Source organism: Balaenoptera ricei, chromosome 1 (assembly GCF_028023285.1).
Source record: "Balaenoptera ricei isolate mBalRic1 chromosome 1, mBalRic1.hap2, whole genome shotgun sequence".
NCBI classification, from domain to species: Eukaryota; Metazoa; Chordata; class Mammalia; order Artiodactyla; family Balaenopteridae; genus Balaenoptera; species Balaenoptera ricei.
In genome coordinates, this window is record NC_082639.1 from 8,281,381 (window position 1) to 8,290,647 (window position 9,267).

At 53.7% G+C, this 9,267-nt stretch overlaps 1 protein-coding gene across 3 annotated transcripts in view; it reads right to left on the reverse strand.

The window, feature by feature from the left end:
* CASZ1 (castor zinc finger 1) overlaps positions 1-4,581 on the reverse strand; it is a 147,671-nt gene extending 143,090 nt beyond the window's left edge. The window contains exon 1 of one of the 3 annotated variants that reach the window (XM_059912789.1): positions 4,485-4,581. The gene's annotated coding sequence lies outside the window, so the exon portion shown is untranslated. Of the gene's footprint in view, positions 1-2,858; positions 2,878-3,799; positions 3,843-4,484 lie in introns of those variants that run through there. The other 2 variants (XM_059912798.1, XM_059912812.1) reach the window with 2 other exon arrangements.
* Between the last annotated feature and the right edge of the window lie 4,686 nt (positions 4,582-9,267).

Consider the following 9,267-nt stretch of genomic DNA (forward strand, 5'->3'; position numbering starts at 1 on the left):
AAATAAAATAATATAAAAGAGAACCAGGATGGCAGAAGGAGAAAAAAAAAGTCAAGTATTGCCTCTGTTTTATTTCCTATAGCAGGGGTGGAGTCTGAGGTTTGTTTTTTTCTTTTCTTTTTTTTTCTTTTTAAGTGTGCTCTTATTTAGCATTGGGTCTTCTGGCCAGATACAAATTTATTTATAAAAGCCAAATGCCCTGTGTGGGGCTCATCCCTCCCCAAAGTAAGTGGAAATGTGAAGGGGTGGAGGTGGTGGGCTCTAGTTGAAAAAGCAAAACAGTACACTCAGAAAGTATCAGCTCCAGAGAGGGACATCCACTCCCTCACCTCCAAGAAAATGGAACCCCGGCCTTACTTTAATATTAAAAATGCATTAAATGGTTTTACCTACAACTCAGTCCCAGAGGATCATTAGGAAATGCAATCGCTTTGTATCATATCTGTCAGCGTGATAAATATCTGAGTTCAGAGTGGGTTTGCAATTTTTCAGAGTGTCACAAACCAAGATAATTTTTTTTTGCCTTACTTTCTTAATTCACTGTACCCACCCCCTCAAAGTCACAAGTCTACAGAAAAATACCTGAGGAGAGGAGAAGAGGGAAAAGGAGGAAAAGTTGATATGCTCTCATACACCAGAGGTTACTGATATTCCCCTAAAAAGTAGAAAAATTGAGACTTTAAAATATTTGGGTGAGAATTTTTAAAAAAAATTTAAAGCACTCCATTAGGTTTGAGTAAAAACTCCTTTTCCCCTCTTCCCAGAGGCTAATTTTCCAAAAACAGATGGTCAGGATCTAAAAGAGAAGCAAATATACCTCAACCCCCGCAGGCAGAGAAATCTAACTTTGAACTTCTTTTTAAATTAAAAAAAGTGTGTGTGGGGGGGCAAGATAAACTATTAATAAGTATGAAAAATTAGCTGAGCTACAAGTTTTGTTTTTCTTATGCAAAAAATTCTTTAAACACAAGGGGAGCAGATATATAGGAGAGGTTCACATTTGACTGACTTCCTTTTTTTTCACAACAGTTTGTTTTTTGGTTTTTTTTTTTTTTTTTAGATTGAACTCTTTGATCTTGAAAGAATTTTGCTCTTATATTATGGGGGAGAAGGGGGTGGTGGTGAAATGATCTGTTTTAAATGATGATGCAACTTAGGGATCAAAGCTTTGGCTTTCTTCTAGCCATAATAGGCTGTACTTGCCACAAACCGTGAGTCTCCGGGCTTCTCTCCTTCGTAAGAAGGAAATAAAATGCACCGAGACTCAGAGAAAGACGCAAAGTGTCTGCAAGGTGCAAAGTCTAGAAAACAAAACAAAACAAAAGTCAGGGAAAAAGAAAAAGGAGAGAGATACTGCCCCTTTAAACGTTTTAGTGCATATGGAGTTTGATTTCTGAAAGAGATCAGTTTAACATCTCCATAGAAACCAGCAACAGATTATCATCAACAGAATAAATAACTAGTCTAATAAATTAAACACGAGGCATAAGATCGCTGGAAACCTGATTACTGAAGTTCAACAATATTCCCCATAAACTCTCGTTAACCGCCTCTAAGGTGGCTAACAAGATGGAGTGGGGGGGGGGGGGGGCGAGTCAATCTCTCCAATTCGCCGGATTCCGGGCAGAGAGACCGTGGCCGCTGCCGGGAAGGAAAAAGTTCCCCACCCTGCCCTGGAGAGGGTCTCAGAGCTCGAGTGAGGTGAAAGCCATAATGCCGAAGTTTGGGAAGTGGGAAAGCAGCTGGGCGTCAGCGGAGGCAGTGCGAGTCGCCGGAGATGGTGCGGGACGCGACGCCCGCCCGGGACGCACCGCCTCGCCGCCACCAGGGCGCAAACCCGGAGCTTTGCGCTCGGGCGCCGAACGGCCCAGCGCCCCCTCTGGGCACGTGGAGCGCAGCCCGGGCGCAGCCCCCGGGGACCAACTACCCCCCTCACCACGCCCGGCGCAGCTGCTCCTGCTCAGCCCGGACAGCTCCCTTTAGGACGGCGACGTGTGTGTGTGTGTGTGTGTGTGTGTGTGTGTGTGTATGTGTGTGTGGCGTGCATGTGTGTGGCGTGCGTGTGTGTGTGTGTGTGCGTGTGCGCCCGCGCGCGCGCCGTGGGGTGGGTAGGCGGGCAGGCGCACCAATCTACCCGGCGATCTGTTTTCCAGTCTCCTCGCGCGCTCTCATCGCGCGTCTGTACCAGGTTAGAGGCGCCCTAAATTTACCAACTTTGCCCGGCGATTATCCTGGCTTTTCCCCCCTCGCCGCCCCCATCTCTTTGAGTGTACGGGGTGTTGGCGGCACAACCACACGCTCTGAGCGTCGTGGCCCCAGGCTCCGCCCGGGCAGCGACGCATAACCCCGTGTTGCCCCTTGATCCAGCCGGGTTTGGGGGAGCTCCAGGCCCGTTGGAGGGGTGTTTTTGCTGCTTTGCTGGTGGACAAATCATACACACCGCACACGCGCCCGCACCCTCCCCAGCGTGACTGGAAGGAGGTCCTCGCCGCACCCAGGGCCCGCTTCCCAAGCTGAAGCCGGGTCAGGAGAAAGAAACTTGTGTGGAAGGGTGAAGCGTCCCCCTGCCTCCCTCGGCACTCCATTCCTCCCCCAACTCCGGACCCGGGTCGGGGATGACTTGTAGGAAGAATCTGCGCCCACCCCCTAGAGAAAAATCTATTATTATTATCTTAATCTACGCCCCCAAAGTGTCCCTCCCGCCGTGATTGACGGCGCATACACCTGTTCCCCTCGCCGAGGAGCTTCCAACGCTGGGGACAGACATTCGCCCAAAAGCTCTGCAGCGGCCCAGAGCCCGTCCGCCGCCCTCGCCCGGCCAGCCCCCGCCCGCCGCCCCAGTGCGCCCCTGCCCGTACCTTGCCAACCCAGCGGCCGCCCCCTCCCCTCCCAGGCCCGGCTCCCCAGCCCGTCCGCTGCCGGCCGCGCTGGCTTCGGAAAGAGAGAAAGAACAGAAAGCAAAACTTCCTGGCGGCCGACGGCCATCAGCTGCACATTCTGCAAATGCCACCGAGTAAAAATAAACCGGCCGCCGCTCCGCCCGGCCGGCTCACCCCGGGCGCACGACTCGGCCCCCTGCCCCGGGACTGTCGGTCCGGCCGATCCCCCATTCCCGTGCGCCCCCTGGAGCCCCGTTCCCCGACACTCCTCCACCAGCCACCACGCGCTCCTTTGCCCTGAAACTCGACCCCAAGTGACCGGGCAGCCCGGCCCTCTCCCCTTCGGTGCCCCTCCGTGTTCCCACAAGCTACCATTCTACGTCCTCCGCCTGGTGCCTATTTTAGCCGTGCGTCCCTGGATTCAGGGCTCCCTTTCCCCAACTGTTGAGCCCCGGGGTCACCCTCAGCCCACCCTTGGGGGCACAGACCCCACCACACCCTCGCCCACCTCGGCCGAGCCCCCTGAGAGTGCACGGCTCCACCCGCCCACCGGCCCGCCAGCCGGGCATCCCACGTCCCCGGGCGCAACTTCTCTCCCAGAGCACACGACAACCGCGGCAACTCCCCCGAACTTTTCCCGGGACCCAGGCGGGCTCCGGCCGACAGTCACACGGCCCTGAGCCGGCATCCCGACTCCCTGTGCCCAGCACTGCCAGCCCTGCACCCGGAGAGGCTGGGGTGGGGGTGGGGGGGCAGTGAGGAGCTCCACTTGCCGCGCCCGGAGCAGCGCACTTGAGACAAACTTCCCAGGCACAAATGAAAAAGGGGGCGCCGCTCCCCCCAGCCAAGCAACCTCTTGCCTTCGTTTTCCCACCATGAGGCACCCCCTGGCACCCCGCGCCTAAGTGAACACTGCCTACCTCTGCCGGTAGCACCTACACCCTGGTACTGGGGCACAAGAGTCGGCTGGAGGGGTTCCCCACCCACCCCCCTTCCCTTGAGCAAAGTCTTGCAAAGTCACCCCAGGCGCCCCTCACCCCTGCCTCCTTCTCTGCCCTGGAGAGCGCACGAACCCCTGCAGCTCGGGAGGTTGAGGGGGGGAGCTTCGGGGGAAGGAGTGATTACTGGGTATTGGCGAGCACCTGCCCCCCCCCGGAGCCCGCAGCGCGGGGGGCGCCCCCACCCTATTTGCAAAGTCCTGCACTCGCGCCTGGCACCTCCCCCTCTTCTCCCTTACCCCGCCGCCCCCTCAGTTGGAGTAAGTGACCCCCAGGAGCAGCAGCCCTCCCCTCCCCCGGAGCCGCGCACTGGGCATTCCCTGGCCGCGGCGGGCGACGCGCCGCCCCGCTCCCGGGTGCCAGCCCTCCGTGCCCCCTGCCTCCCGCACGGCCGGAGTTGGGTGGCAGCCGCCGCTCGCAGGCTGGCTGGCTGGCTGGCTGGCTGGCTCTGTCGCTCGCTCGCTCGCCCGCTCCCGGCTGCAAGCGGCAGCCCCGGGGGTGGGGGGCTGCACCCGGACAGGGGGCGAGGCGGGGAAGCACCCCGGGAGGCCCGCGGAGCTGAGGGGCGTGGGGGGGGCCGCGGCGGAGGGAGCGCCGAGTCTCTTACCTGCACTTGGGGCGGCTTTGGGTGACTTTCCAAGTCCGGGGGAAAAATGTGTGTGTGTTTGGGATGGAGCGCCGCGGGCGCGCATGCGCTGCCCAAAGTTGCCTGATCCCGGATTTTTCGCTCCCAGTCTCTGCTCTCGCCCGCTGTGATTAAGGAATTCTCCGCGGCCGAGCGGGCGAGTGGGTGGCAAGCAAAACCCGGGCCGGATCGCGGGGCCGGGCTCCGCTCCACCCTCACACCCCCAGACCTTCCCCTCCCGGTTTCTTCCTACCCACCGCCCCGCGGAGCTCGGCGGGCGCGCGCGGCGAGACGCGGCCTGCGGAGCAGATCTGAGAGCGCGGCTCCCTTTTGCAGATGGAGAAGCTTTTTCCACCCCGGACTGAGTGGAGCAAAGGCGGGGGGGGGCGGGGGGGGGGTGGTGGACAAGAGAGGAGAGCCGGGAGTGGGTTACTTTTCACCTGTTCTGAACCCCGGGAGCCAGTCTGCTTCCCACTTTTCCTCTGAAGAACTAGCTCTTTCCTGCAAGTTAGAATGTTAGAATTGTCGAACCCAAAAGAACGTGATGTCCTCACTGTTTTGATATCCGCTTTGCACATATTCTTTGCAAGGGAGTTTTTCATTCAGTCCATTGTGCAAGAAATAAATCCTTAAGTGAACAAGATAAGCCGTGAAGAATGAACCTGGGGCCGGGCCGTGGGGCGGGGGGTGGGGGGTTGGGGGGGTACAGATAATGAACATTAAAACAAAAGAATAATATTATTTCAGAGAGTGAAAGGATCATGAAGAAAATAAAACAAGGCAATAGGATAAAGGGTATCTTGGGAGAGCTAATTTCCCCTGCCCAGGTGATAAAGAAGGCCTCTTTGAGGGGGGACCTTCATACTCCATTGGAGATCAACCTCCCTTTTCTCCCTTTGCCCACCCTGCCCACCTCCCAGGAGGTTTGAGGTGGCCACGCCAGGCTGAGCCTGGAGGTCAGCAGTGATGGCTCTGGTCCTGGCTTTCTCAGCCTGGCCAGTGCCCATCCCAGGACTGACCAATCACTGTACCTGTTTTCCCTTCTGAACAAGGACAGAATGGAAATAGACTTGAAAGAAAGGAGGAAACACTCAGATGATGAGATAAGGAGAAATTGACCACAATAGTAAACAAATAGCTAAATGACTCGTTGAATAAATGAATAAAAATTGAAAGTATGACCAGCAGCTTTGAGAAGTGTTCAACAGAATGCGTTAAAGTAGGAGGAAATGCCACAGGCTGGTAAGCAATGTTGCAGGCTGGTAGACTTCGGGGCCTAATCTGCAAGGTTTCATCAAAGCCTCTCAGGACTAGTGAGGGGTAATGACCTGAGAAGTGGTGTTCTAACTTTTGATTCTGGGCTCATTCCACTCCTGGGCCAGTGTAAAGACATGGTTAACAGCTTGGGCTTTGGGGTCAGACGCCAGCCACTTACCAGCTGGGTAACCTTGAGTAAGGCATTTGACCCCTCTGTGCGTCGGTTACCTCAACAGTAAAATGGGGATAATAATTGTACTACTGCCCGGGTGTGTTGAGAGGCTAAAATGAGTTAATGCAGGAAAAGTGCCTGGGCCAAGACAGTGATCGATAAATGCCAGTAATTGTCGTCGCTCCTTGGGACATCCAGTGTTCCCTCTCCTCATTTCTTCCTGCCCTCTCTCCCTTCCTTCTCCTCTTCTGTCCGTTTTTTCTCCAGCAACAGTCCTGTACTCATTCATTCATTCCCCAGGCATTTGCCGAGCCCCACTGAAGAGCACATCCTCACCGGGGCTGGGGAGACAAAAATGAACCAACAGGGACTTCCCTGGTGGCGCAGTGGTTAAGAATCTGCCTGCCAACGCAGGGGGACACGGGTTCGAGCCCTGGTCCGGGAAGATCCCACATGCCGCGGAGCAACTAAGCGCATGTGCCGCAACTACTGGGCCTGCGCTCTAGAGCCCGGGAGCCACAACTACTGAGCCCACGTGCTGCAACTACTGAAACCCACGCGCCTAGAGCCCGTGCTCCGCAACAAGAGAAACCACTGCAGTGAGAAGCCCGTGCACTGCAAGGAAGAGTAGCCCCGGCTCGCGGCAACTAGAGAAAGCCCGCGCGCAGCAACGAAGACCCAACGCAGCCAAAAATAAATAAAATTAAATCTTTAAAAAAAAAAAAAAATGAACCAACAGGCCTTGCCTCTGAGAAGCTGGTTGAGGAGTTTGCTGGTCTCTCCCCTCCCCCCTTTCCCACTATAAGGCTCTTCCCCCCCACACACAAGCCAACAGCTGCATCTCACGTATCACACTTTTATTAAAACATTTATTCTTCCCTCCATTTTTTCTCAGATGCTTCACAATCCTTCCCCACCCCCCCACCCCCCCCACCCCACCCCCACCCCCCGCCAAGGAGTCTTTCTACCTCCTGTGAAGGAAACGCATCTGGGGTGGGGGAAGCTGGAAACAGTGGCAAGCCTGGGAGGGGAAGGAGGACATTGGCGTGAGGTGAGAAGGGAGGCCTCCTCTTCCTTTCCCAACCACCACCCCCCACTCAAAAAAAAACCGAAAACAAAGCAAAAGGCTGGGAGAAAGCACCACACCCGAAAAAGCAGCCCCGGCCTTGAAAGCCTCTAGCACCTTGTTCCCTGCACCCAACTCGCTTTGCAGGGACTGAAATCAGATGGTCTTTTCCTCATTTGCTTCATTTTAGCATTTCCTGAGCTTTCCCTAAAATAAAATACAAACTCTTTCCCATGGTCAGCAAGATCTGACCACTGCCTGCCCTTGGACCTCACCTCCCTCCACCCTCCCCTCGGTCACATTGTCCCGACACACTAGCTTCTTGCTGCCCTGGAAATCACCAAGCCTGTCCCTACCTCAGGACCTTTGCACTTGTCCCCTCTGCCTAGAATGCCCCTCTTTCGGCTGCTTCCTTGCATCATTCAGGCCTCTGCTCGCATGTCACCTCCTCAGGGAGGCTTTCTCCCTAAAGTAGCTCCCCAGCCTTCCTCTCTCACTTTACGCTGTTTGAGTGTCTACAAAGATTTTGCTTATTCATTTGTTTCCGTATTTCCTGTCCAGCTGCCCCTGCTAGAATGGGAGCTCCTTGGAGGCAGGGACTTTGTTCTGTGTCCCCTCGTGTCCTCCGCACCTCAGCCTGGCACCTAGTAAGCCCTCGCTCTCTGGGGTGAATCAAGATAAGCCTCTGCGGTCCCTGCCCTTGAGGGACGTAAGCTTTAGGAGAATGAGTAGAAAGTGTCTAGGACAAAGTTTGGGGGAGTGAGGAGGAGCTGGTACAACCTGGGAGTCGCCAGGAGTTGCCAAGTTGAAATGGTGGCTTTGCCAAGTTTTCCACTCCCTGGCTTTCGGCCAGGGGTTGACAGTGGGGAAGTAGATGGCTCTGGTGACTTGTGCCTCAACAGAGGAGGCTGCACAGGCAGGAGGGGAGGTGGGGTCAACTAAGGACCCTATGGAGGCCATCCTTCTAGCCCCCTACCTGCGGGTGGGCTGCATGTGATTAAGAGCCTCTCCCATTTCTAAGACTCCAGGGAAGTCCCTCCCCACTAGACTGTGAGCCTTAGGGTCTGTGCCTTTGTCGCAGGAGCCGAGGAGCCAAGCACAGTGCCTGGCACCCAGGAGCCTCTCAATGATTGATTGTTGAACAAATAAATTTAAGTCTGTCTCAGTCTGTGTGATTGGGACAGCCTTGAAAGTAATCACAGCTCGGCTTCCTGGTCACAGTTTTTTGGTTTCTGGTCCTCTACAGTGATGGAAAGCAACACCTAATCGTACGTCAATAGCTGTTATTTACCAAGTGGTTATTATGTGCCAGGCAGCTCGCTAAACACTTGTACGTATTATCTTATTAGATCGTCACAACAACTGTACCAGGTGGTTACTGTTATGAATATACCCATTATACAGGTGAGGAAACCAAGGCACAGAGAATAACTTTCCCAAGGCTGAACTAGGCTGTCTGACTCCAGAGCTGATGCTTTTTACCCCCAGGACAAGCTGCAGGGCTGGGGAGGTGACCAAAGCCTCACTTCCCAACTTACCCGAGTGCAACAAGCATTTTTACCTTTACTCTGAGATGAAACTTGAATGTGAGTGCGTTGGGAGAGGAGGAGGAAGGAAGTAGAACAAATCTGCTTTTTAACCATAAATCTTATTTCAATCTAATAAAAGACAAAAGGAATCAAAGAAATCACAGAATCAAGCACCAGACTTTCTATACATGAAGCACTCAATAAGTGTTGGCAAACAATCACTATTTTTAAATTTAAAAATTACAGACTATGTACTTGTTTCCCTTTTTCCGAAGTTGCTCCTGGGTTTGAGGTCCTCCTTGGGTGAGGTCTGTGTTTTTCGAGCTCACTGGGCCTCTCACGGTTCTGGCATCACAGTGGGTGCTCAATAGACACTTAGTGACTGAATAATTAAACAAATGCCCAAGATAAGTGATTATGGTGATTACTGGGCAAGTTGTAATTAAAAATAAAAAAAGCTGAGTGCATTTTTTTTTTTTTTTTTTTTTTTTTAGGAATGTCTCACTTGGGAGTCCTGGGAAGGGAGTATGGAAGAGGGGCTTTTTCCCAAATCCCATCCAAGTTGAAAAACTTGACAAGCCCTTCCACCCCCAAATTCCCTCATTCTTTTTGCAAAGTACATGATTATTTGTTTCTGACAATATATATAATACGTGTTTATTGTAAAAAATTCAGAAAATACAGATAAACAAGAAGAAAAAAATTTAATCGTCTGTAATCCCACCACCCATGAATAATCAC